The sequence below is a fragment of the Monodelphis domestica genome, chromosome 2 (assembly GCF_027887165.1).
Source record: "Monodelphis domestica isolate mMonDom1 chromosome 2, mMonDom1.pri, whole genome shotgun sequence".
In the NCBI taxonomy this organism is placed as follows: Eukaryota; Metazoa; Chordata; class Mammalia; order Didelphimorphia; family Didelphidae; genus Monodelphis; species Monodelphis domestica.
This window is the reverse complement of record NC_077228.1, coordinates 145,078,403-145,103,891: the sequence shown is the minus strand read 5'-3', so window position 1 is coordinate 145,103,891 and position 25,489 is coordinate 145,078,403. Positions and strand designations below refer to the sequence as shown.

At 36.4% G+C, this 25,489-nt stretch overlaps 1 protein-coding gene across 3 annotated transcripts in view; it reads right to left on the bottom strand.

Annotated features, from left to right (window-relative positions):
- PLD5 (phospholipase D family member 5) overlaps positions 1-25,489 on the bottom strand; it is a 456,336-nt gene that overhangs the window by 84,464 nt on the left and 346,383 nt on the right. The window lies entirely within an intron of this gene.

Here is a 25,489-nt window from a genome sequence, read left to right as displayed (position 1 = left end):
CTGGCCCCTCTTACTTTTCCAGGCTTCTGTATATATTCTACATTTGGATAAACAGGCCTCCTTTTTTGGAACACAACACTCCTCCTAACTGGGTATTTTCACTTTCTGTTTCTCATACCTGAAATGCTCTTTTCTCTTGTCTCCATCTCTTGGTTTCCCAGGCTTCCTTCAAGTCTCAACAGAAATTTCACCTTCTACAAGAAACTTTTTCAGTCTTTCTCTTATTCTGTGTCTTTCCTATAAGACTATCACCAATTTATCCTGTACATATCATTTGTATATAATTGTTGGCTAAATGTGTGTGTGACAGAAAGAGGTTTCAAAGTGAGGTAAAAGTTAAAGTTTTTGGAAAAAATATTTTTCTGATGAAGAAGGTATATACTATACTAGAAACATGACAAATAAATAAAGCTGCTTATTTGGACTTCATTAAACAAAGAAAAATTTGTGATAACTGACCTGGAATGAAATTCTGGGAAGAGAGAATTTGCTAACCAAACCAACAATATTAAAGGCTTTAGGTGGGAGAAATCCCTACTCTGAGACTAACTATATGATGTTGGCCAAGCCACTTTTCCTCTTGAGTCCTCAGTTTCTCATCTTTACAAAGAGAAAAGTGAACAAGATGATCTATAAGGTTTATTCCAGTGTTAACATTTTCTTATTCTGTAAATGATCTGATAATTAATATTTCCTTATTTCTTAAGGGAGCAAAATATTTTAAAATACTTTCAGCAAAGGGTTTGAGTAATTATGAATACTTGAAACAATTTCTTTGAACATATTCTGTAATTCGATCCCCCCCCCCCATTACCTTGTTACTGTTTTACAATACCATGCTATGGAGCAGGTTACCAAGAAATTGGTTCTATTTATTTAAATTATAATTTGTTGAACTATCTGTCATTGAAAAATTTCCATGAATTATCTTCTTCCCTATAGTCAGTTAATAAATGTTTATTAAGTCCCTTCTATGTATTAGGCATTGGGTTCTGTTGAGTTAGTATAAAAGAAAGAGTTCTAGCTGTGCATGCAGAAAACCTAGGTGTAAAACAGATTTTTTTTTTTACTTTTTAGCTATGTGACCTTGAGAAAATTTTCTAGGCTTTAGAATTAAATTAATTCATATTGTATGGAGAGCTTTAATTCATTTCCAAACAGGTTCAATTAATAGTATTTAGTATTAGAAAATAGTATTTCCTAATATGTACTAAGTTTCTTTTGGACAAATAATCAGGTCTACCATTAGAAAAAACTTTTACTGGATATTCTCAAGCTAACTGCAACTCAAGGGTTGCAGTTAACTCTGTCTAGGTGGTAACTTGGCTGGATTTTGAAGGAGATAGGGCTTTTTTTAGAAGCGTAGATATGAAGGAAATTCCCTAAGATGTATGCTTGTGCATGGGGTGAGGGGTGGGGGAAGAGTATAGCTTAGCTGAAAACACACAATCAGTGAAATAATGAGAAGAGAAATTACTTTCCACTTATCACAACTTGCTTATACCCTAAAGCAACGCAGCTGCTACCCCCTAGTTGGAGTTACTTATGCCATCTGTTGCCTCTGTGGGATTCACCAGGCCTATCACTCTATCACCAAGTGAAATGAGGCCAGTTTGACAGGACCTGCTCTTTACCAATTAATGCTAGTGAAAACCTCTTGCCTTGCTCTTGTGGCAAATATTTTCCCCACATTTTTGGGGGCATAGTTACTAAAGAAATCTGTTTCTATTTCAATGATTCTGTATGCTCCAGGAGTGAGATGTTCATATGCTAATGCCTTCTAGCTACTAATACATTAATTAACACCCAAATCACAACTTAATCTCCATAGAATTGCAAGTTGCTGCCATATTGCAGAATCTGTATCATTACAGGAAAATCAAAATGATTAATGAGTTTTGGAATCATCTCCATGTCAGTATTCATTGAGCCAGATGTGGGGAGTGTATTCTTTCCCAGTAGGTTTACTAAGGGGTAGGGGTGGACATTTGAGAAGGGCATTTTTCTTAAATAAAGCTGTTTTTAAAAAAATCTTTAAGAAAATCCAATACAAAAGTTATTTTCCTTTAATAAGTACAGATGATATCCAACTATAATGTCTAGCTATTAGACATTATATATTTCTTCCTTTCTTTTTTGTCCATTTTTAGGAACATCCACTCTTCTACTTTCTTTCCAGATACACTGTAAGGAGGACATTAATGTGCTGGAGTGGTTGCTACTCTAGTGGCATGGCAACTTGTCTTCTGGCATCAAGGCCTTGGGCAAGTCACTTCAATTTTGAATGCCAGTTTAAGATAGACAATGATAAGCTGGAAAATGTGTAGAATGGAGTAACCAGAATAATGAAAGATCAAGTCTATTTCATAGAATTGGTTGAAATACCTGGGAATGCTTAGTTCAGAGAAAAGAAGACTTGGGATGGGTTGGGGAGGGAGTAAGAAGCTTATCTTCAAATATTTGAAGAGTAGTCATATGGAAGATGACAGATTTGATTCTAGGAGTTAAAACTAGGAGCAATGGGTGTATATTGTGGAAAGACAAATTTTGACTTGATATCTGGGGAAAAAAACATTTTTTTAACAGAACTTAACCATGTTTGCCTCAGTTTTCTCAACTGTAAAATATCTGGAGAAGGAAATGGCAAACAATTCCAGTATCATTGCCAAGAAAACTCTAAATGGGGTTATGATGAGTTAGATATGACTAAAATGACTGAGTAACTCTTCAACTGATAAGCATTAATTAAACTGTAATTATGTTCCAGGCAATGTACTAGGTTCTAGGGATACAAAGAAAAAGAGACCTAGATCTGAGATTTGAAAAGTAGTAGAAGAAAGAGATGGGAAGTACTAAGAGTAAGATTCTGGCTCATTCTTTCAGAGGTAGGCAGGCTATACTTTCTTCTTGGGGCATAGGATATTTTGAAGAGTTCAATGTCCCTTTTCTGAAGCTTCCATAACCACAAGCTCATGTTTCTATCTCCCTCTCCTCTTTTCTCTTCATTATGTGCCTGTACTGCTGCCACAATTCCACTTAATAACTTATTAACTTTCATGAAGGGATATTTACTTCAAATGTATAGCAAGACCAAAGTATACATATTCCCCCAATGCCTCAAGGATTCATTCTTTCTATACTACCTGAGTATGCTCAAAACTCAACTCACTTTCCATATAGCCTTATTCCCATGAAATTCACATCCAAATGCCAAAGGGATGAATCTATCTCAGAGTTGGGTCCAACCCTGAAGGTCATTGCTTGCCACTCTGGATTATGAAATGGCTGCAAAACATGGATACAGGGAATCCTGCTTGGCCACTATCCTGACTTTTTGAAGCTCCCAGAGTTGGAGTTCTAACCTCTCTATTTATACTGAAAGAGCAAAAACAGAGGCTAAGGACCAAGTTATATATCTCAAAGCCATATGGCCTTAATAAGGAGAAATCCCTCTCTAGTAGCAGCAATGTAATGATCCAGGACAATCCTGAGGGACTTATGAGAAAGAACACAATCCATATTCAGAGGAAGAACTGTGGGAGTAGAAACACAGAAGAAAAACAACTGCCTGATCACCTGGGTCGATGGGAGTATGATTGGGGATGTAGACTCTAAATGATGACCCTGGTGCAAATATCAACAATATGGAAATAGGTTTTGATCAATGACACATATAAAACCCAGTGGAATTCTGTGTCAGCTATGGGAGGGGATGGGGCGAGGGTAGGGAAAGAATATGACTTATAACCAAGGAAAAATATTCTAAATTGACTAATTAAATAAAATTTTCAAAAAAAAAAAGAAAAAATAAGAAGTCCCTTTATACCATGACACAAGTAAAGAATTTCAACCATAAAAAGAGCAGTTGAAGAGAAAATAACCAAAAAAAGTTGGCTGGAGCTAATCAGGTCTTTTTGAAGACATTACTTATTCATGATACAAGTTAGCCAGAAGTCCAGAACTTGTTACTAAATGGTTACTCATGCTTCATATCTTCTGCTAGGTACTTCTGTTTTATGTCATCATATATAAATAATGTTGGGGTGTATGGGGTACTCAGGGAGGGGTAGTATCTCTGGTATGGAGGGCTTGTCATGCCCTCTTAGGGCAGCTCTCCAGCCTCTGACCCCCACCTGACACCCAGCTCTCACTTGTGGCTCCCAGTAGCTGCTAGCATGTGGCAGCAGCCACACCCCGGGCAATGGCTTCGACAGGCCGGCTAAACCTTGTGAGGGTAGCCATCGGGTTGTTGACCCCTGGTGAACCAGGGCTTTGCTCACCCAGCATGTGAAGACTGCTTTGGCCAAACAGACGGAATAAACCAATAAGAAGGTTCAACGGCTGAGATGGCAACACAGCAAAGCACTGTGGAGTTCTCAGGGAGTGTTGGAGCACAAAAGACAACATGGTCTTCCAATGCAGCTGAGGAAGTCTCCAGGTGTAATGACTTTTCGTGCCACTGGACCCAGGCTTCCAACGCCGAGAGAGTGGGACTGTCTCTGTGCATCGACTTTTCCACTTAAATCTCCTTCATGCACAAGTGTCTTTGTGCACACTCATCTATACACCATAGATGAAAACACACAAAGACAATTGTCATCCTCGGTTACCAAGAGACTACTACTATAATTAAGGTTAGCTATAAGCAAGCTTCATCTGAGGAATTTATATCAGGAGAGCACTTATTACAGAAGTATTAACTCAAAACAAGCAGGCAATGTGGGAGTCTCAGACCCTGAGAATACAAAGTTATTGAAGATCTTTTTTAGTATTAAAACTATGACAAAATAATCCTTGGGTAATATAGAAATTTGTGATGGGTCTGTGGGTATTACAAATTTTGGGCAGGTGTGTGTATGTGGGTATTGATAGGGTTTTTTCAGGTATAAAGTTTATGCACCTAGATCATTCCTAGATCCAATTCCTTTCTTTTCCAAATGCTCTCTCATCTTTAGCCTGTGATGTTCCCTAATACAGCAACAGTCTTGAATAGAAAGTGAAAAGTATACCGAAGTGTTTCTACCTGGGGATGGGCATCATGTTTTACAGTAATCCAGACCAGAAACACTGAGAAGAAAGAAAACTACAAGCATCCCTATTTGTACCCTTTCGGTCTCTCTTTCAAACCTGGCTACCCAAAACCTACCCAAAGATGGCTTCTGAATCTCCAATTAAGGAGGGCACCTAGGCATCTCTTTGTTTCTCCCTTTTTCTTCTTCTCATTCCTACCACCCATCTCTTTTCAGATTTCTATTATGTGTTGTCTTCCTCATTAGCATGTAAGCTCCTTGAGGACAAAGAATATCTTTCTTTTTTGCTTGTATTTGTATTCCCAATGCTTTCCTCCATCTCTGGTACACCGTAAGTGCTTAATAGATGCTTTTTGCTTTGCCTGTCTGATATATTTCTATGTCAATGTTTCAAGTAATGGAGAATTCATCAGTATGGGCATCTTTTTCTCCCAAACAACTTTTTAATCCTCTTCAGCATCTTAGTAGGAACTTCTTATGTGTTGCTGTCCTCCTCCCAAATCCCAAATTTATTTCCTGGCTGTCAGCCCTCTGGGCACGAATACCATTGAATTTAGCTAGCCAGGGCTTCAGAAAACAGTCAATGATTCCAACAAACTTAGCAATGGACCCATGATAAGCCTTCCCAATATAGAAGAGCCTGTATGAGTTATTTATCCTCTACTGGCAGAGCTTGAGAATCTAGGCTCTAAAGTCACTTCCATAACACATTAAATATCAGAATAGGATTTCCTTGGGAGGTGTCATACTAATATTTAGGTAGATAGGTAGTTGAGTGGATAAATTGCCAATCCAAGAGTCAGATTTGATCTTGGATTCAGATTTGATCTCAGAGGTATAAAGTGCTAATGAAGTTAAATATAAGTGAGGAACTATAAAGTGGGAATGAAAATAGAATCTACACCCCAGAGTTGTTGTGAGGATCAAATCAGTTTATATTTGTAAAGCACTCTGAAATATTAAGGTATCATGTAAATGCTAGCTATTATTAATATTTTGTCATATTTATACACTATTATTTTGGACCCCTCCTTATTATAAACCGTTAGCTACAAACCCACTTATTTTTTACTTCATTGTCACTTTCTCACTAGAACATTTTGATTAGAGTTTTTCAAAGTAATTTTTAAAAGTATTAAGGTTCCATTAGTTGAAAAAAATTTAAATCCCTGAACTGGCTCAAAACTCATTAGAATTTGAGAAAAAGAGGCATCCTTTGGTAGGATTGCAGGCAAACAAAAGAAAGCAAAAGGTAAAGATAGTTGAAGTGTTGGAGAGTCACAGGAATCCTAGACTTATGACTAGAAGGGACCTGAGAGGTCACCAAGTTCAACTTCCTCATTTTATAACTGAGGAAACTGAGACCGAGAGAGACCAAATGCCCTGATAATTATGACAGGTAGAGAAGCATTTAAAGTTTGAACTCAGGTGGGTAATTTAGGCTCCAAATCAATATTGTTCTTTCAAAGAAGTAGGGGAATGAGTGATGACAATGTATCTGCCTATCTCACTATTCTAACACTAGAGTTGAAGGTGAATCAGCAAATACCTATCAATAGCTAAAAAGTCTAGAGGTTATTAGCAAAACTGACAATTCTTCCCTCTTTCATCTCACTTAAGAACTTTCCTAAAAACCCATTTTCTTCTCATTAGATTAGAGAAGAGCTCCCAGGCAACATGGCTTGACCAACTTAATCAGCATCCTTATGTATGAAGCTATGATTGAGAATCTGGGACAGTGGGGACTTCCTGAGCCAACTGTCTGTCTATGTTTATCTCATTTGGAATCCCACTTGGGAAATACATTCATTTGTCACACTGTGTTTCTGTAATCGAATGAGTCTATATATTAGCCCTGCATGTAATTAAAATAGCCTGGTGCCACATCTAGACTATAATGAAGGAAGTTTCCCTCGCCAAATGCAAAAGGGATCTACCTCAAGTTTGGGAAGCTTCCAAACAACAAGAAAGCGGGCAGAAAGGAGTAGGTGAAATATAACCACTATATGAGACAAATGCATAGGTCAGTCAACAAAATGCCTCCAACCATTCATTTCCAGGACCTGGGCCATTTTGTAAACAAATGAGAATACTGTTCATTCCTTCCAGATTTTTTTTGGAGATATGAAGGCAAAAATAATGCCATTTAAAAAATTATTTGTTGCATTAAAATACTCAGTTAATTTTTCTTTCTCCCTCCACTCCCCTTATCATTTGAAAAAGTAAAATAAGTATATATAAAATGATGTCTTACTTATTTCTATTTATCTGTTCTTTTTAGAGGCCAAAAATCCCATTCTGTATTATTTTTAGATAAGACAAGAGCAGTGCTAATATTGTTTAATTAGGCTTGCCTGGGGGCACTGGAAAAGACAGACAAGATAGCAACTGTCTTATTTGTCAGGGAATCAGATTTTCATACTCTGTCCTACATTATTTTTCTTAGCCTCCACTTCCTACTTCCCTAAAGAATATTTCCAGTGTCTCCTTTCCAGTGCCTAATATTAGCAAGTCAAATTGACCATTTGTTATCCAAATGAAGACACAAAAAATATGATTCTATACATCAATGATTTTTTTTAGAAAATTTTCTTTGCTTCTCTTAGCAAGGGGAGGGATGCTCTACAGATTGTGGGTGGCATTCCAGAGGGTCCCTATTGCTTTCAGGTATCCAATATGAAATCACATTTGGTCAGCACAGATCCCAGGTGATTATCCATTATTTATGAGGATCCTAATTAAGCCAGTTGCTCTTAGAAAAATTTTTTTTGGGGGGGGGTAGTGGGAGAATTGCTGCAGTCATATCTCATGGCAATTACCTGATAATGGATAATTCCAAAATTCATTCTTTAAAATTTTTTAAAAATCTTTATTAATAATTTTATTTTTACATCCCTTTCCTTTCCAAATAGAACCCATTTCCTTTTCTACCCAAAGTTCCATTACCTACAAAAAGAATTTTTAAAAAAATGGAATTATAAATCAAATTTTTGACATCTTGAGAAAAAATGAATTTAAACAGGGTTGAAACAGAGTAGAAGAAAGGCCAAGAAATATTGCCATTCAAATTTCTAGTATCAGAGTTAATTCTTCATTTCAGTAAAAAACCTTCCTTCTTGGGCCTCATGGAACCTTGTTTTTTTAATAAGTCAGCATTTGTTAAGGTACTACTATGTTCCAGGCATGGTACTAATGTCAGTCACCTCTTTAATGCTTTCACTTAATAGCATTTATTCTATTACTTGTGCTTATTAGTTTTAACCTCTGACTAGATATATATGCACTATTACAGGTAGGGATTATTTTTTATCTAAATTTTGTATTTTTCCCAGTACATATTTTCTGTACAAAGTAGATATTGAATGAATATGTTGGATTCAATTTTATAGGAAATATACTACAACTAGGAGTTTACTGGTCTTGGATATATCTGTAATCATTTGTAGTCTAGAGGTAGAGATCATTGTAGTATATGGTTTTGGATAGAGATTTATTGATTACCAGCTATATTCTTTCTGGCAGAGTCAAGTGTTTGAATGGTTAAAAAGCAAATCGAAAGTAGTTCTTTCATCTCAGAGAAAAAAAATAGGCTGGGCATTTTTTTTATCAAGCATGGGCTTTCTTTTCCTTCTTGAGTGCTTTCCAAGCCTCCCTGAAGGGCCCAGTTAATGAGTGAGTTCCCATGAAACCATCTTGTCCAGCTAGTATTGGTGGGCTATCAGTATTGTCCAAGGAACTCATCTGTAATATATAAACACTCATGCATTGAATTCCCTCACTCTAAGGCATTTTCATTTCATGGATTCTCAAAGCTGATACTTGGAGGTTATTTGTCTAACTCACCGATAGTCCTTTTCAACGACTTTGAGAAGTAATTATTTATTTGACTTCTCCTTGAAGGACTTCAGAGTTGAGGAGCCCATTACTTCCTAAAGCAGATAGCTCATTCTACTTCTAGAGAGATCTCATTATGGGGAAGTTCTTTCTTATATTCAGCAGAAATGTTTTTGGGCAACTTCCAGTCTTTGCTTCTAATTCTTCCCCCTTGGGCCAAACAGCACAACTTGATCTAGCCCCTAGATGCATAGAACGCTGGAACCAGAATGGCCCTTTGAGATCATTAGTAACATTAACTCATTTCCATCTAATTAGACTAGAGTTACTTCAGTACACAAAAGATTAGTTCCAAAGATTGTAGAGAGTGAATCATTATGTTAATTAGTTAATGGTGTAATGGGAAAAATAATAGAGATGAGGATAAGATTTAAGAGAAGTGGAAGGTTGTCTTTAAGGCACATGCTAGGAACTCTAGAGAAAGGATTTTAGCAGGAAGGGGGCAGAGGAGGAACACTTTGGAAGGGACAAGTGTTAGAGTGAGTGACTTCCTGTGGTAGAGGAAGAATCTTCCTGACCGGAAGGGAGGAAGAAAGTTTGCTTTGTATGAGCTTGGCTACTTCAGCCTGTCTGTGGAGAAGAAAAAACCCTAAAATCATCTTGGGAGGGGCTCTGTTTGACTGGAGAACATGTAGCAAAGGATCTGGCTATAGCTGCTGTGTTTGATCAACTTTTCAGAAGGTTTTGTCTAAAATCCTGTCAGGTTGGCTTTGAGGTTTTACCTCAGGGTTCTGACCCACCAGGGTTGGACTTAGCCATTTTGAGAGCAATCATTATGGGTTTTGGAGACAGCTTTTGAACTCAACCAAACCAATGACTGAGCATCATAGATAAGCAGCTTAGGCAGCTCTTTTGGAGGAACACCAAGGTAGACATAGAGAGCTGGTAGGTTAGCTTGAAGAACAGAAGACTCCCTCTTGTGAGGGACATAGTTTGTGGTGGGTTGAATAGCTAGATCCTTTAGAGTCAGAGACACCTTGTTTTGATCCTCAGTTTGTACTCTCTTTGTATAGAGATACTGATTTTATATATCATTGTCTCCAAGGCATTTTGAGAGACTGGCCCAGTGAGAGAAAGTGAATCTGCTTCACTCACTAACAGGGACTAGAATACCCAGAGACCATGGCTGAGTATTTAGGGAGTTCTTTAAAAGGAAACTACATCTATTCCCTTGAGTTCTCCTATTAGCCTTCTGGGCTTATTAGCTACCTTCTGTTTTTTTTTTTTTAATTGTTAGGAGAAGATAGAGAAGGATAAGGGAAAGGAAAAAGGAGAAGAAAAGAAGGAAGGGTGAGGGAGAAATGCATTTATATGAAAAGAAAACTTTTGGTTATTGACTTAAAGGCATACAGATGGGATTATAATTTCAGATAGTAATCTGCATCTATCCATATTGGTTGAGATGTCTGTAACTTAAGGTCTAGAGAGTTACTGAAAATTGAGAGACTTGTCCAAGGTCACATAGTCAATATATGTCAGAAGTGAGACTTGAACCATTCCTTCTTAATTCTGAGAAGAGCTCTCCCTCCACAACATCATTTAGTGAACACGCAGTTAAATTACTGACACCAGAAAAGATAAGTATCTTATGTAACAGAATCCCAGAATTTCTATGGGGCAAAGGAGGAAACCCTCAAGAAAGTAATAGTAGATTTAAAGACATAATAACTTGATATTTCTTTTATATTTATCATCCTTGACATCTCTGAAGTCTTTGAAATTCTTGATCATTTTCTTCTCTTTAATACTTCAAATTTTCATAACATTTTTCTCCCTTGGTTTTCTTCCTGCCTATCTGACCACTCCTGTTAAATTTACTTTTCTGGATCTTTACCTAGGCTGCATCTTCTAACTATGAAAGCCCACCAAACCTCTGTCTTGGATCATCTTCTTTTTGCCTTCTATAGTATTTCATCTGATGGTTTCATCAGCTTTCATGGATTTAGTTATCATTTTCCTGCTGAAGACTGTCAGTTCTATTTAGCTAGACCAAATCTCTCTCATAAACTTTAGTCTTGCATCTATAGCTGTCAACAGGATATCTCAAAATGAGCGTATTGTGTTATCTAGACTGTCTTACACTAAACTCTTTGTCTTTCCTCCTAAACCTTTTCCTCTTCTGAACTTCCTTAGTACTGTTGAGGTCACTGCACCCTCCAAATCATCCAGGCTGAATGATCTGTGTATCATCCTTAACTCCTCACTATCTCTCACCTACCATATTCAGTTTGTTGCAAAACCCCTTGTCTTCCTTTACTCTCATATATGTCCCTTGTCTCTGATACTGCCACCATCTTGGTACAGGCCTTCATTACTTCATGCTTAGCTTATTGCAATAAACTTCTTGTTGTTTTCCCTGCTTCAAGTCTCTCCCTACTTGTCTGTTCTCCATTCAGTTGTCCATTCTCCATTCACCTGATAAAGGGCTCTTGTGAATGTATAGATCTGACCATTATTTTGTTGTTCAGCACTTTCAGTCATATCTGACTCTTTGTGATCTCATTTGGGGTTTTCTTGGCAGGGACATTAGAGTGGTTTGCTATTTCCTTCTCCAGTTCATTTTATACATGAGGAAACTGAGGCAAACAGGGTTAAGTGACTCACCCAAGGTTATATAATTAGTAAATGTCTTCTAGACTCCAGGCCTAGCACTATCCACTAACTGCCCAAGGTCTGACCATATCACATGTTTAACCCTGAAGGTGCCATTGCCATTTACTGAATAGGTATGTGAGGTTTGATCCCTATTCAATAAATGCCGATGGTTCCCTATTGCCTTTGGGGTTAAACATAAATAAATATAAATATAAAATCCTGTGTATATCCTTTAAAAACCTGCCTATTCTGACCTACCTTTCTAGTCTTCCTATACCTTAATGCTTAAAATCCAAAGACAATGGCTCTCTCCCATTCATGCTTAACATCTAGTGACAATAAATAGCTTTCTTGTTCCTCAGACAGGATAATCCATCTTCCCAATTCTGTGATTTCATTGACTGTCACCCACATCTGAAATGCTTTTTTCTTCTGTCTGCCTTCTTTTTTTCCCTGGATTCCTTCAAGTCTCAGATCAAATCTTATTTTCTATGAGAAGCCTTTTTTCGGTCCCCTTTAATGCTAATGGCTTCCCTCTGAAATTATCTCCAATTTACCCTCCATATATCTTCTTTATACATAGTTGTTGGCATGTTGCTCACCAATTAGAATGTATGTTTATTCAGGACAGGGACTGTTTTTGCTTTTTTTCCCCTGTCATTTTAATACCCAACATACTTTTATTTTGGACTTAATATTGAGTTTCATTGCATTTTTATCAGAGACTGTTCAATGAAAGACTATGGACCTAGATTGGCACTTTATGTATGACCAACTTAGGGAAAAAAGGGACCATGAAACAAAACGCAATTTTTTAAAGTCAATGCACAAAACAAAGGCTAAAGCAGCTTCTGGCTACTGAGTTGACTTCTCAGGGTTGAAACTCATTCACATTTAGGTAAGTGTTGTTCATCCTGCATCTTTCATTTCAGTAAACAAAAGCCATTCTGCACATTTCAATACTCCAATCAGACATATCAATTCCCTCTTTCTGCCCCCTTGCCGATCCTTCCCAGAGCAGGAATAAGAGGAGCTTCGTTACAGGTCTGAGGGAGATGACAGGGTATAATGTTAGGATGTAAAATAGCTTAAACTTAGTCTGCTTCTACAAGACCACAGTCAATGCCTTTTTTAAAAAAAAATTCACTTCTGGCACTGAAGTGTAGTGATTGATCTCCCTACTTTTCTCTGATATAAATAATAAGTACAAATAAGCAAGCTATCGGTTTCAATTTTCTAGCCCAGCAGTTTTTCACACTTTTTGTTTTCAAGATACCTTTACCCTCTTAAAAATTACCAGGGACCTCAAAGAGTTTCTGTTTATGTGGGATTTTGTCGATTACTACTTACCAGGTAAATCCTGTGAAGGGTGTCATGGATTCCTAGAGCTCCTCAAACAATATGTTGAGTATTGTTGCCCTAGTCCTTTATCGGCTTTCAAAAGGGTGTTTACCACCAATCGTTTGATCTCTATTTCCAACAAGAAGAACAACTCTCTAAAACAAGCATTCTTAATCTGAGTCCATGAACTTAAATGGGAAAAATCATATATTTATTTTGATAAAAGTAATTTCTTTAAAAATTCTGTGTATTTTATTAATTTAAAAACATTATTCTGAGAAGGGGTGGTAGACATTTATTAGACCACCAGAAGTGCCTATGACACCAAAAGTTTTAAATAGTGCACTAACTTGAAGATAAAATACCTTTAGTTCCCCTCCCATGCCTGCCTAGGCAACTGCCATTTAGGAAAAAATTAAATTGAAAAATGAATTTTTTTTGGTGAGAATTCAAATGTTTTCAATTTATCATTTAGCTAAATTAAGAAAAGGATTTAGGAAACTAGATTTAATTAATATAGTTAGGATAACAGAAAGAAGGAGATGAGAAAAATGCAAAAAGAATAAGTAGAGACATTAAGGGGAAGAGAGAGATTATACACAAAAGATGAAGTGGAAAAGAGCAGATGGGATAATAAGGGAATACAGGAAAAAAATAAAGAAGGTAGGAGAGGCACAGAGGGGAAACGCATGCATAAACATCTAGAGAGTGGCAAAATGTAAGAGGTAGAAGAATAAAGACAGAAAATAGTCAAAGATGAGAAAAAATGATTGACAACTAGGTGGCACAGTCATCCAGTATATTGGACTTGGAGACAAGAAGACTTGAGTTCAAATCTAGCCTCAGTTCGGTGTGACCTTGACACTCTCTGAGTAGTTTTTATAATCAAGTGAGATGTAGATAAAGCATTTTACCAACCTTAAAGTTCTATATAAATGCAAGTTATTATTATTAATAAACTATATTAAGTTGAAGTGAATGCTAGTTATGGAAAAGTGCTCTATCATTTACTGCTATTCATTTGTGAGCATTAGAATTATAAATCATATTATTATAATTTAGATATTATAACTGTCCTTTGATATTGTATCATTATTCTTACTAATATTTGCCAAGACATAATTCTTCTCCTTGAAAAGCTTATGCATTAATTTTGTCAAGGAAATAGAATTGATACATTACTAACAATCCCAGTGCTTCAACATCTTAAATTCTTAAACTTTTAAGAGACTTGCTGTCAATAGAATAGTCAGACCAGTTCATCAGGGAGAAAACTACTATTTGGTCAACATCATCAAATAACTGAAAGAAATAAAATCTAAGGTGAAATTTGTGCTGAAAGCTTAAAAGAAATTCCCAATCATTGCTCTCAGTTAACTGTAAGTAAAATATTATCCAATAAGACATCCACAATATTTTTCTCATAGTGTCAATCAGGTATAATGGTGAAATGTCTAGAAATCTTATTCCTAGTTTGGAGGAGCAAGTGAAAAGATATTCCAGTGTTCAGAGAAGAGTTAAATCAGAAAGAAGTGTTTTGAAGCCAACAAGAATAAGAAAGATGGTTTAGGTAGTTTTTCCGGTGGTATGTTTTGGCTGTTTGAGTGAAAAGGGGCAAAGAAATTTTAAGGATAATTACTACTGGCTGGCTGAAAAAAAGAGAAAAAATTAATGAAGCTAAGTTTAGCTAAACAGATAACGAAATAACATAGTACTGTGGAAAAGATCAATGGATCTGGATTCAGAAGACCTCAGTTCGAATCCTTCCTTAGCTGATTACTCCCTATATGACCTAGGTAGAGTCACTTAATACTCTTTGACCCTCAGTTTTCTCATCTGTAAATTGAGGGAGTTGGACTAGATTGGTTCATAGATCTATTATCCTCTGATCCCATATTCAGGTATAAAATGGTATCTGTGGTGTGGTAGAAAGAGCATTGGATTCTGAATCAGATGATCTGGGTTCAAATCCTTTCTCTTCCACTTATGTCATGTATCATTAGGCAAATTATTTCATATCCTCCAAATCCAAGTATATTCCTAGAAGGGATCCACTAGTATTCACTAGATCACTGAAGGTGTCCATGACAAAAAATGGTTATGATTCGTGCTCTAATCTGAAGACAGATATCCCTTTGGTCCCCCTTTTTGTCAGGGATTACTGACATTTGGGCAAGTAAGTATGGGGATAGCAGTCATTATCTACTTGTACACTATCACAGTGGTTTCTTGCAAGTATAAAATGAGATAATTTATGTCACTAAGATATGATTTACATCCATATTACGCTTAACATTGACCCCACTTATCTAACGTGTTGCCAAATTTTGTGTTTCTACTTGAACAACTTCTCTTGAATAAAATCCCTTTTCTCCATACTTACACAGCCATCATCTTAGTTCAGGCTCTTGTTACCTCTTGCCTGGGCTATGGCAATAGCTTCTTACTTTGTTTCTTGGCATCAAGTTTCTCTTCACTCAATCTATCCTCTATGCTGTTGAAAAAGTGATGTTTCCTAAAATACATTTCTTACTATTATTGATGTTATTTAGTCATTTTCAGTTGCACCCAAATCTTCATGCCCTCTTTTGGGATTTTCTTGGCAAAGACACTAGAATAGTTTGCTATTTCCTTCTCCAGCTCATTATACAAATGAGGGAAATTAAGCAAACAAAGTTAAGTGACCTGCCCAAGGTCACACAGCTAGTAAGTGTTTGAGGCCAGATTTGAACTCAGAAAGTTGAGTCTTCCTTACTCCAGGTTTGGCACTCTATCCACTGCATCAACTATCTGATCTATATTACTGATATATTAAAGAGAAGCCAGGAATTCTCTATTAAACTGAGAATCATATATAAATCCTGGCACTTAAAGCTCTTCCCATACTGGTGCCATGCTCGATGCTACTTTTTTATATTTCTTTTGTAACCCATGATCTGACCAAACTGATCTTATTTCTCATCATTTATGATACTCCATATTTTGCCTCTATGGCTTTGCTCTGATTGTCTCTCATGCCTGGAATATTCTTCTTTCCTTTGCCTCTGGGAGTCCCTGACTTCTTTGAAGAATTAAGATCTTTTCTGATGGCTGCCTTCTAAGAGGTAGGGTCTTTCCCCACAAGATTACCTTTATTTGCTCTAAATGTGTTTTATCTATGCACATCTCTCACCCTAAGAGAAAGCAAGCTCCTTGAGGACAAGGAGTCATTTTACTTTTGTCCTTGCATTTCTAGTACTAGACCCATAGAAAGTGCTTGAAAAATGGCCACTAATTTATAATGCAAACTAGTTTTAAAATCATAAGGTTCTATAACACGTTGGAACTCTCCATTGCCATGGTTTTTGAATAACATTTTATATGCCTTCCATCATGGGATCCTCAGAGATGTTCACTTCCCCACTGGGCTGTGGGACAACTATGGAAAACAAGACAATTAATTCTAATAACTTCCTAGCAAACATTTCATGCATAACTTTAAACATGCTATGAGCCACTTCCCCTTGGTTAATAGAATAGATCAGGCATAAATAACATCTCTGTTTCCTTACCATGACTATTGAAGTCTCAATCCAAAGGGATTTTCCATAGGTGACTGCACTCATTAAACAGCTTTTTAAATCCTACTCTTTTGAGGTCACCAAAGAGAAGACTGCTCAGGACCAAATTATCACACACGAATACATTTGTGTATGTAATTTTGAATCTTTGGAAGGCTTTTGAAGAACAGTCTTTACAACATCTCACAACTAAAAAAGATATTATATATGTCTTGTGTAGTTTTATAGGGTTGGATTAGGACTAATGATGGGAAGTCACAAAGAATTTTATTTTAGCTCAATATAATAGGAAGAATATTCTAATGATTGGAGTTGAAAGGCACTTTTGACATCATCCAGATCAGCTGACTTCTCACTCCAATTGGAATTCTCTTTATAACTTCCTTCCTTGCCTCTTCCTTCATTCCAATTGCATAAGGAAATCTTGTCCATTCCTAATTCTACAGTTTCATGATTCCATTTGGTCTATTTAGAGACAATGTGGTACAGTGGCAAGGGGACTGTATTTGCAGTCCTAGGACCTTGCCTCATTCTCAGTCCCAACACAAGTTCCATCTCTGTCACTCATTTGAATGACTTTGGGCAAGTCAGATTAGGTCTTTGGGCCTCAGTTTGCTCATCTCACTCTTCTCTAAAATGAAGAGATTATATTAAATTATTTCTAAGTGCCTTTTAAACTCTATATCTTTGTTCCAGAGAGAAAAAATAATAATGAAATTTGAGCTGAAAGGGATCTTAGAAATAACCTCATCTGACCCCCCTTCAAATAAATGGGGGGGGGTGTCCCACAGAGACAATTTTTTATCAGGAAATCTATGAAGAAATACCAGCTCATTACTCCCCTGCATTTATCACTTTGGTGAGTAGGATTTAATTTACAAAGAATTGTTTTATGTGATGTTCTCTCTTCCTCTCTTTCACTTGGTACTGGATGTAAGTGCTAAGTGAATCTAGAAAACTGACAATATTAACTAAAAATAACTAAAAAATAAAAACATTTAAGACTTCTCTTTTAAATATGGAAAGCCAGCTGTGAGTGTTATGCTTGTCTGGCAGGCGAATTCATAACTAGGGATAGAATTGGGGCCAACTCTTCAGCCTCCTCCATATATCACATGTCTCTCCCTCTCTTATGAGGGTTTTTTACTGACTCCTTTAAGGGGAGCTCCACATACAAAGGGTGAAATGAGAATGTGCTTCACTGCCTCTCAAGCAGAAAAGCCTTCTGGTTAAGTGGCTTCATGAAAAAAGAAGTCACTTAGGCAGACAGTTCAGGATATTTTTGAAGATGTGAGCTTCAAAAATGAGAAATGAAAGGAAAAAATGTTACATGTAATTTAAAGGCATATTTTAATTCAATAGCTATGTCAGGGTCTCAGGTGTGATGTGAAGAAGGGATGTGGGAAGTTTACCATCTGTGAAAGAAACTAAACAGATCCACTATATGAGACTTCAATTAACTTCCACAGATCAAAGTGTACACTAGAAATCTAAAGTATGGAAGAATTAATTTGTTGAGCATATTAAGGAAGTGGTTTCATCATAGTCATGCAAATAAATACTACCAGGTGAATAAAGATTCAGCTGACCTAGAGAGTTCTAAGCAGAAGTTCTTAATATAATCAGGTTAAATTTATGTCTAGGAAGAAAAACCTATATTTTGGAAACCTCAGATTTGTCTGTTAATACATAAAGGAGAGAGAGAGAGAGAGAGAGACAGAGAGAGAGAGAGAGAGAGAGAGAGAGAGAGAGAGAGAGAGAGAGAGAGACAGAGAGAGAGAGAGAGAGACAGAGAGAGAGAGAGAGAGAGAGAGAGAGAGACAGAGAGAGACAGAGAGAGACAGAGAGAGACAGACAGAGAGACAGAGAGACAGAGAGAGAGACAGAGACAGAGAGACAGAGACAGAGAGAGACAGAGAGAGAGAGACAGATAGACAGAGAGACAGAGAGAGAGAGAGACAGAGAGACAGAGAGAGTGTCCTTAATTTCCTTTGTTCTTACGCAAATGACATTGGTGGTTATTGGTGTTGCTTTAAAGGATACAGGTGGTTGGCCAGAAATTAATCCTCTTTTCTCCTCTCCTATGATAGATAGAGAGCTGAATCTGTACCAAGCCCTTTCTATCTCCTCTCTAGGGGGTGATTTAAGGTGAAATATTTTCTCTAGTCAATACCTTCTGGATTTTCCTTGGAGAATTAATCAGTCACATCTTGTTACAACAATTGTATCACTTTTTAGCTGGAATTAATATTTTGACCCCTCAGTTCCACACAGTCATTTCTTTTGCTTTATGGAGTTTACATCAGAAGCATGATAACTAATATAATTATTACAGAAGTTCAGAACCTCCTCCCCAGGATACGAAAATTTGTAGCATTCAGGTAGAGCTTTTGTTTCTGCCCTAATTTTAAAATATATTTATCTCTAACCAAACTTTGTTCTCTTTTGAGGGAAAAATGAGGATAGTGGGAAAGAAGGGGGGGGGAGTAGAAAAGGGTATATTGCAATATATTGTTTAGGCATAAGGAGAGGAATTTAGGGAAAGAGAAAATTTTAGGAGGAACTTCTTTCAATCTTTGATATAGATAATGCAATCCATAGCTTTAGCTTGAACCTTCTCTTCCAGGTAGGTGCCAATAGCCCTCCTTTCCCTGATAAAGTCCAGTTTTCTTTTTTATTTTCTCTTCTTGGTTTCTATTTTTACCTTCACTTTTCATAGCACCAGTTCTTTCCACATCGGATCATTAAATCTTGGGTAGAGATGGGACGCTGTATCTCCAAAGATACTGTTGTTCAGATCTTAAAATCCTAACTCTTATCTTGGTCCTACTATCACAGACTACGTGTGTTTCTTAAGAATGTCTGGGTATGATCAAGTTTGGCTTCTGGCTCAAAGATCATCAGAGTTCCAAATTACTTTTAGGGCTAAGTAGGGAATTCTTGTCCCCGTGAACTACAAATCCCCACCAGTCAATTTTCTAATGTAAACTTTTGGTGTCTTTCAAGATGGTGGAGCATTATTTATTTACAGAATGTCCAAGTAGATTGGTACAACTTCACTTTAAAAATGGGACATACCATTAGCCAAAATACAATAAAATTATAATGGCAATTGTTATCTGTGAGATATTCTTTGAAGAAGATTAGCAAGGTAATAAGTGTGATGATAAAACCTAATTCTAAGAATCAAAGTTCTATAAATTCTATAAATCAGTGGTTATTGTTGTTTGGTGGACTTATTAAATGAAAGAAGCTCTTAACAGTGTCAACATAAACATTATAAAGCATCTCTCATTCCTTTGAGAGCAAAAACTCATGAGTAACTATATACCTGTCTTTAGTCAAGGCTCAGATTAATAAGCTTAAAAATGAGCTAAAATAAATCATTCAGGTGCAAAATATTCATAGTAATAGGTGAGACTTCAGTCATTTACAAGAATTACAAGAATTATTTTTGTATATTCCACCTTAAAGTGTGCATGATTAATATCCATAAACAGCTTGAGCAAGAGCCTTGGGACTTCTTACAGGAGCTGAACCACTGAGGGAAAAACCTGAGGCACAGAAAAATAACTTGTTCTGCCTAAACCAATACTGTCAGTTAATAAGAGAATGAAGTTCCTAGTGTCTTTTCCCATTAGTATAGTAATAGACCATTGTATTTACATATTGATTTAAGTTTGGTATAGCTTTCACAAGTATACTCTCCTGTATTACTCCTCACAATGGTGCCATCTGATAGCACAGAGCTGACTCAGTAATTCTCCAAGGAGACACCAGGAAGCCAAAAGTCTGACATATCTTTCAAGCCTGAGAAGGTTTTGAGTGGGCTCTAGAAGTCTGCTCTGTTTCTATCTTTTTAGTACCATCCAAAGCTAAATGTGGAAAAGAGACTCATGGAAAAGAAGGTTGACCATTAGGAGATGAAACTCTTGACCTGACCCCCAACAGCAATTCATGAAATTGTCCACTAAGGTTCATCTAATGTGGATTAATAAAAACGATACCTACAATGAGGAAATTAAGTCTCTTTGGAAGTAATAGACCATGAAATAGCCTAATCTATAATAAATTTAAATGTAAAGAAATTAGGTTACCCTTTGGCAATCATAGAATTAAATATATTGGAATATATATGTCATAATAAATAAACCAATAATATGAGAGCAATTTAGGAAGATTTGTATGAACTGATGTAGAGAAAAGGGAGAAGAAACAGGAAAATAATCCATATAATCATAGCATTATAAAAACAAACAACTTTAAAAGACTTTAGGATCTTGAATCAATGCAATGACCAACCTTTATTTCAGAGGACCAGTAATAAAGCAACATGCTACTCATCTTTTGACAGAGATGGAGCCAAGATAAAGAATGAACATAAATACTTTTGGATGTGCCAATGCTTGCCTGACTTTGCATGTTTGTTACATGGACTTTTTTTTTTCAAAAGTGAGGCAGTGGGTAGAAAGAGAAAATGCATGCCTGTTAATTGAAAAAAAATTTAAGTGGTCATATATATGGAAGTAAATTCTTAAGCATTTTCTGTCTGTTGTGTTCAAAATACTGATGATGATGATGATTAAATAAGGTCAAGGAATACTCCTCATTTATGACATATAAACAATATTTTGGGATGCCCATTGCTAAAGGGATTGTAATGAAAGCTCTTAGAAGACAATGATGGTGTCTTTTATCTTCTTAAGACAGTACCACAGATAGCAATATCTGCTAAAAATTTCTTCTGTTGCTAATGATGATGATTATGAAGGAGTTAATTAATGTTAATCATTTTCAAAGGGTATGAAATTCCTATGTTAGCTTAGGTGACAAATCTTGCAATCTGAAATCAATACTTATGATACATGAACTTCTGACTACAGCTATTCTGAAGTAAAACTCAGAATAATCAGCCCTGTAAAATCAATTAATGAACAGATCAATTAATCAAAAAGGCACTTATTAAGTATAGACAACCTGATAGGTCATGCAAAAATTATATAGTCCCTGTCCTCAAAGAACACATATTCTACCTGCTATAAAAACAAGTGGCTTACTCTAATCTTTCTGGACTAATCTTGCAAAGTAAAGTTGAAGACTAATAGCTGTACTATATTGATAGGGAGAATTCCTTGATGGGAAATCTGAACCAATAAAATCTGAAGTCACTGTACCTGATCTTTGTTTATATTTTTTACCTCCTTGGAATATATGCCCAGTAGTAGAACTGGTGGGTCAAAAATGTGTCAATGGTTTAGTTACTTTTTTTGAATATTTACAAATTGATATTCAGAATTTTTGTACCAATTCTTCACTTTACCAATTATATATTAATGTACATATATCTTCCTTCAATCTCTCCAATACTGTTTCCTATTTTTTTTAAAAAAAATCTTCACTACCCATGTACTGGATGTGCCATAAAAGTTATTTTAATGCATATTTCTTTGACTATTAGTGATGTGGAGCATGTTTTCATTTGGTAATTAAAATTTGCCATTCTTTTAGAAAATGTTTGTTCATACCCTTTGACTCCCTACCTACCAGGAACAATGTGCTTTCATTTGTAGAAACAGAATTGATGAACTATAATTAGCTTCAGGCTTCATGACTTTTCAGCATCTTTGGACATTTCCCCACCTTTCTCCTTGTTGAACACCTCAAAATTAACATGCCTCAAGCAGAATTTATCATCTTTCTCTAAATTTGACTCTCCTTCCAACCTCTCTATTTTTGTTAAGGACAATAACCATTCTTCTAATCGCTCAATTTTCAGGCTTCTGAGTCACTCTTCTCTCCTCTTCATCCCACATATCTAGTAAGTTGCCAGTTCTTTTAGAGTTTATACACACAATGTGTGTTGCATAAATTCCCTTCTTTTCCCTCAAACAGCCACCACCCTAATTCAGGCCCTTTTAACATTTCCCCTAACTATTGGAATAGATTCCTAATCAGTGGGCTCCTACTAGAGAGAACTGGGAGTGCAGTGGATAGAATACTATGACTTGAATCAAAAAGATCTGTATTCAAATCCAGTCTCAGACATTTAATAACTGTGTGATGCTAAGCAATGACTTTACTTCTGTCTGCCACAGTTTCCTAAACTGCAAAATGGGAATAATAACAGCACTTATCTTACAGGGTTATTATTGTAAAGAACAAATGAAATAAAGTTTGCAAAGAATTCAGTACAGTGCCTGACACATATTTGTTCCTTTACAAATGCTTATTCTCTTTCCTTTCCTTCCAGCTCTTCTTTGATTATACCAAAATCCTTGCATTTCAGGCGATAAATTGGCCATAGCCTGAGTTTCAGAGAGAAAATGTTGTTGTTCAGTCATTTTTATCAGCTGTACCCAACTCTTTGTGACCCTATTCAAGGTTTTCTAGGTAAAGATATTAGAGCAGTTTGCCCTTTCCTTCTCTAGCTTATTTGACAGATGAGGAAACTGAAGCTAAAGTTTAAATAATTTGCTCAGAGACACCAAGCTGATAAGTGAGCCAAGAGTTGAGTCCAAGTTTTTTTGATTCAAGTCCACCATTCTTTCCATTGATCAGGCTCCCTCTTAGTATAGACTTGGACAAGGCTATTGTTACTACTTAAGGAGATAATTTTGGGGGCAGCTAAGTGACTCAGTGAATAGAGAGTCAGGCCTGGAGACAGGAGGTCCTGGGTTCAAATCTGATCTCAGATTCATCCTACCTGTGTGACCCTGAGTAAGTCACATAATCCCTATAGCCTAACCCATACCACTTTTCTGCCTTAGAACCAATATATAGAACTGATTTTCAGATGGAAGGTAAGGGTTTAGAAAAATAAAAAAAATAATTTTAAAAAGGAGATAATTTTGAAAGGAATTTATGAACTGTCAAATCCTAGAGTAATATAAGTCATTTCTTGTTATACAAATGTTAGTATTCTGATTAGCATGAACACACTTGTCATATTTTTTAGTCTCTTGAAATAAACTACTTGTACTATTCCTAAATTTCTCAATACGTAATCTTTACAATATTATTATTCTCATTCCAAATATTTCTATCATAAGCTAAGATGAAATTCAGAGTTGTTGTTTCTGGAACAGCCATTTTCAAAGCCTCAGGCAATTCTGATGCAAGTGAGTATTTTTAGACAGCTCTTTAGGTCCCAAATATGGCATATCTGGCTGGTTCAAACCTGTAACCAGGTAATTTAGCAGACTTCTGGATGGAGTTGAGAAGAGCAGGTTAAAACTGAGAAGAGCTGATTTTCTGCCAAGTTAATTTTCTGCACACACTTTGGTCACAGAGTGCTGGAACTCAAGACAAGGTTACAAAAGTATGAAAGACTGTTTTTAGGGAATCTAACAATAAAGCAGCGAAGTGACAGCTAATTACATTAATGGATGCACACAGGGTAGCAGTTGAAGCATATAGCATGATTTATAATGCAAGGGAAAAGTGTTCCCTCAACTCATTGTATTGGGATAATACATTATAATTTTTTTCCTATTAAAATATGAAAGCCATGAAAGAAGAATGAGGAAGTAAAGTTCACCTAAATGAATCTTCGTTAATAGAACTGTTACAATAAATACATTTGTCTGTGTCAGAACAGAACCTTTCGAGGTCTCCTGTGAAATATTTTAATATATTTTTGTTAAAGTAACAAATACACTTACATTTTTGGGCAAACTGTGACAATTAGAATTTTAGGTCAGCAATAAGAATTGATGTCATGGAACTTAAAAAAAAAGAACCAAGCCTCTATTTTCTTTTCTATGTTCAGAATTTTGGTATGGAAACTCCATTCACCAATACAAGTAAACAGTGCTTGTAACCTGTGGTCTTAGAGAGTTGCTTGGGGGCCACCAAGAGGGCAACTTGTTAACAGAACTAGAACTAGAACAAGGTAAGACTTGAATTCAGGTCGTCCTGATTCCAAAGGCAACTATATCAGAATGCCTCTTGAAAGACCTGTGATGGTATTGGGCTAGCAAACTCGAGATAAGCAAATTCAATTTATCAATGCAGATTGTAGTTTATAGTCTTAGAGTTTGTTGTCTGGAGCAGTAGGAGATTGATAGAGTCTCAATGTACGTTAAACAGAAAGAGGACTTGAACCCAAATCTTTCTGATTTTACTACTCCATACTGTCTCTTGCCCCTAGAATATTAATATAAAATAATAACGGATATTTATATACTTTCATGGTATTTCCCCCTTTGATCTTTTATTCCTTGTGGCATCCTCAACCTAGAAGTTCATTTCACAATCTCCTGCCCCAGAAGTCTGCTCATTCTGTATTTCTTTTTATCCCAACTTGCACACTTCACCACTGGATGAGAAAGAAAAGAAAGCTCTTTACTCTTGAAGAGTCTTAAAGTTTATACGAACAAGGACGGAATGGGAATGATACTTATGCTTGGACATTGTAAGGATTTTTTGAGTCCCACTTCTGATCTGATACTTTATGTGGAACAACAAGGAGTCAATTAACCTCTTATAACCTAGGTTCCTCGTCTGTAAAAGTGGGATAATGAATTGTACTGCCTACCTTTTGGCTGAGTGGTACAATGGACAAGGTACCAGACCAGGAGTCTGGAAGATGAGCTCCTGAATTAAAATCTGGTCTCAGACACTAGCTATGTTACCCTGGGCAATACATTTAACCCTCTTTTACCTCAGTTTCCTCATCTGTAAAATGAACTGGAGAAGGAAATCCTCCAGTATTTTTGCCAAGAAAACTCAAAATACAGTCATTAGGAGTTAGACATGACTGAAATGACTGAACAACAACTACCTTCCTGGTAGGTTACTGTGAGGAGAGTGCTCTGTAAACTTTAAAGTTTCATATAAGTATATACACATAAAAGTATGAACAGAGAAAAGACAGAACTCAACTTGGTTTCCAGCAAAGACAACTTTCTTTAAAACCCTTACTTTCCGTCTTAGGATAAATACTAGGTAACAGTTCCAAGGCAGAAGAGCAGTAAGTGCTAGGCAATTTGGGTCAAGTGACTTGCTCAGGGTCACACAGCTAGGAAGTGTAGGAGACCAAATTTGAACACAGGATGTCCCATTTTCAGA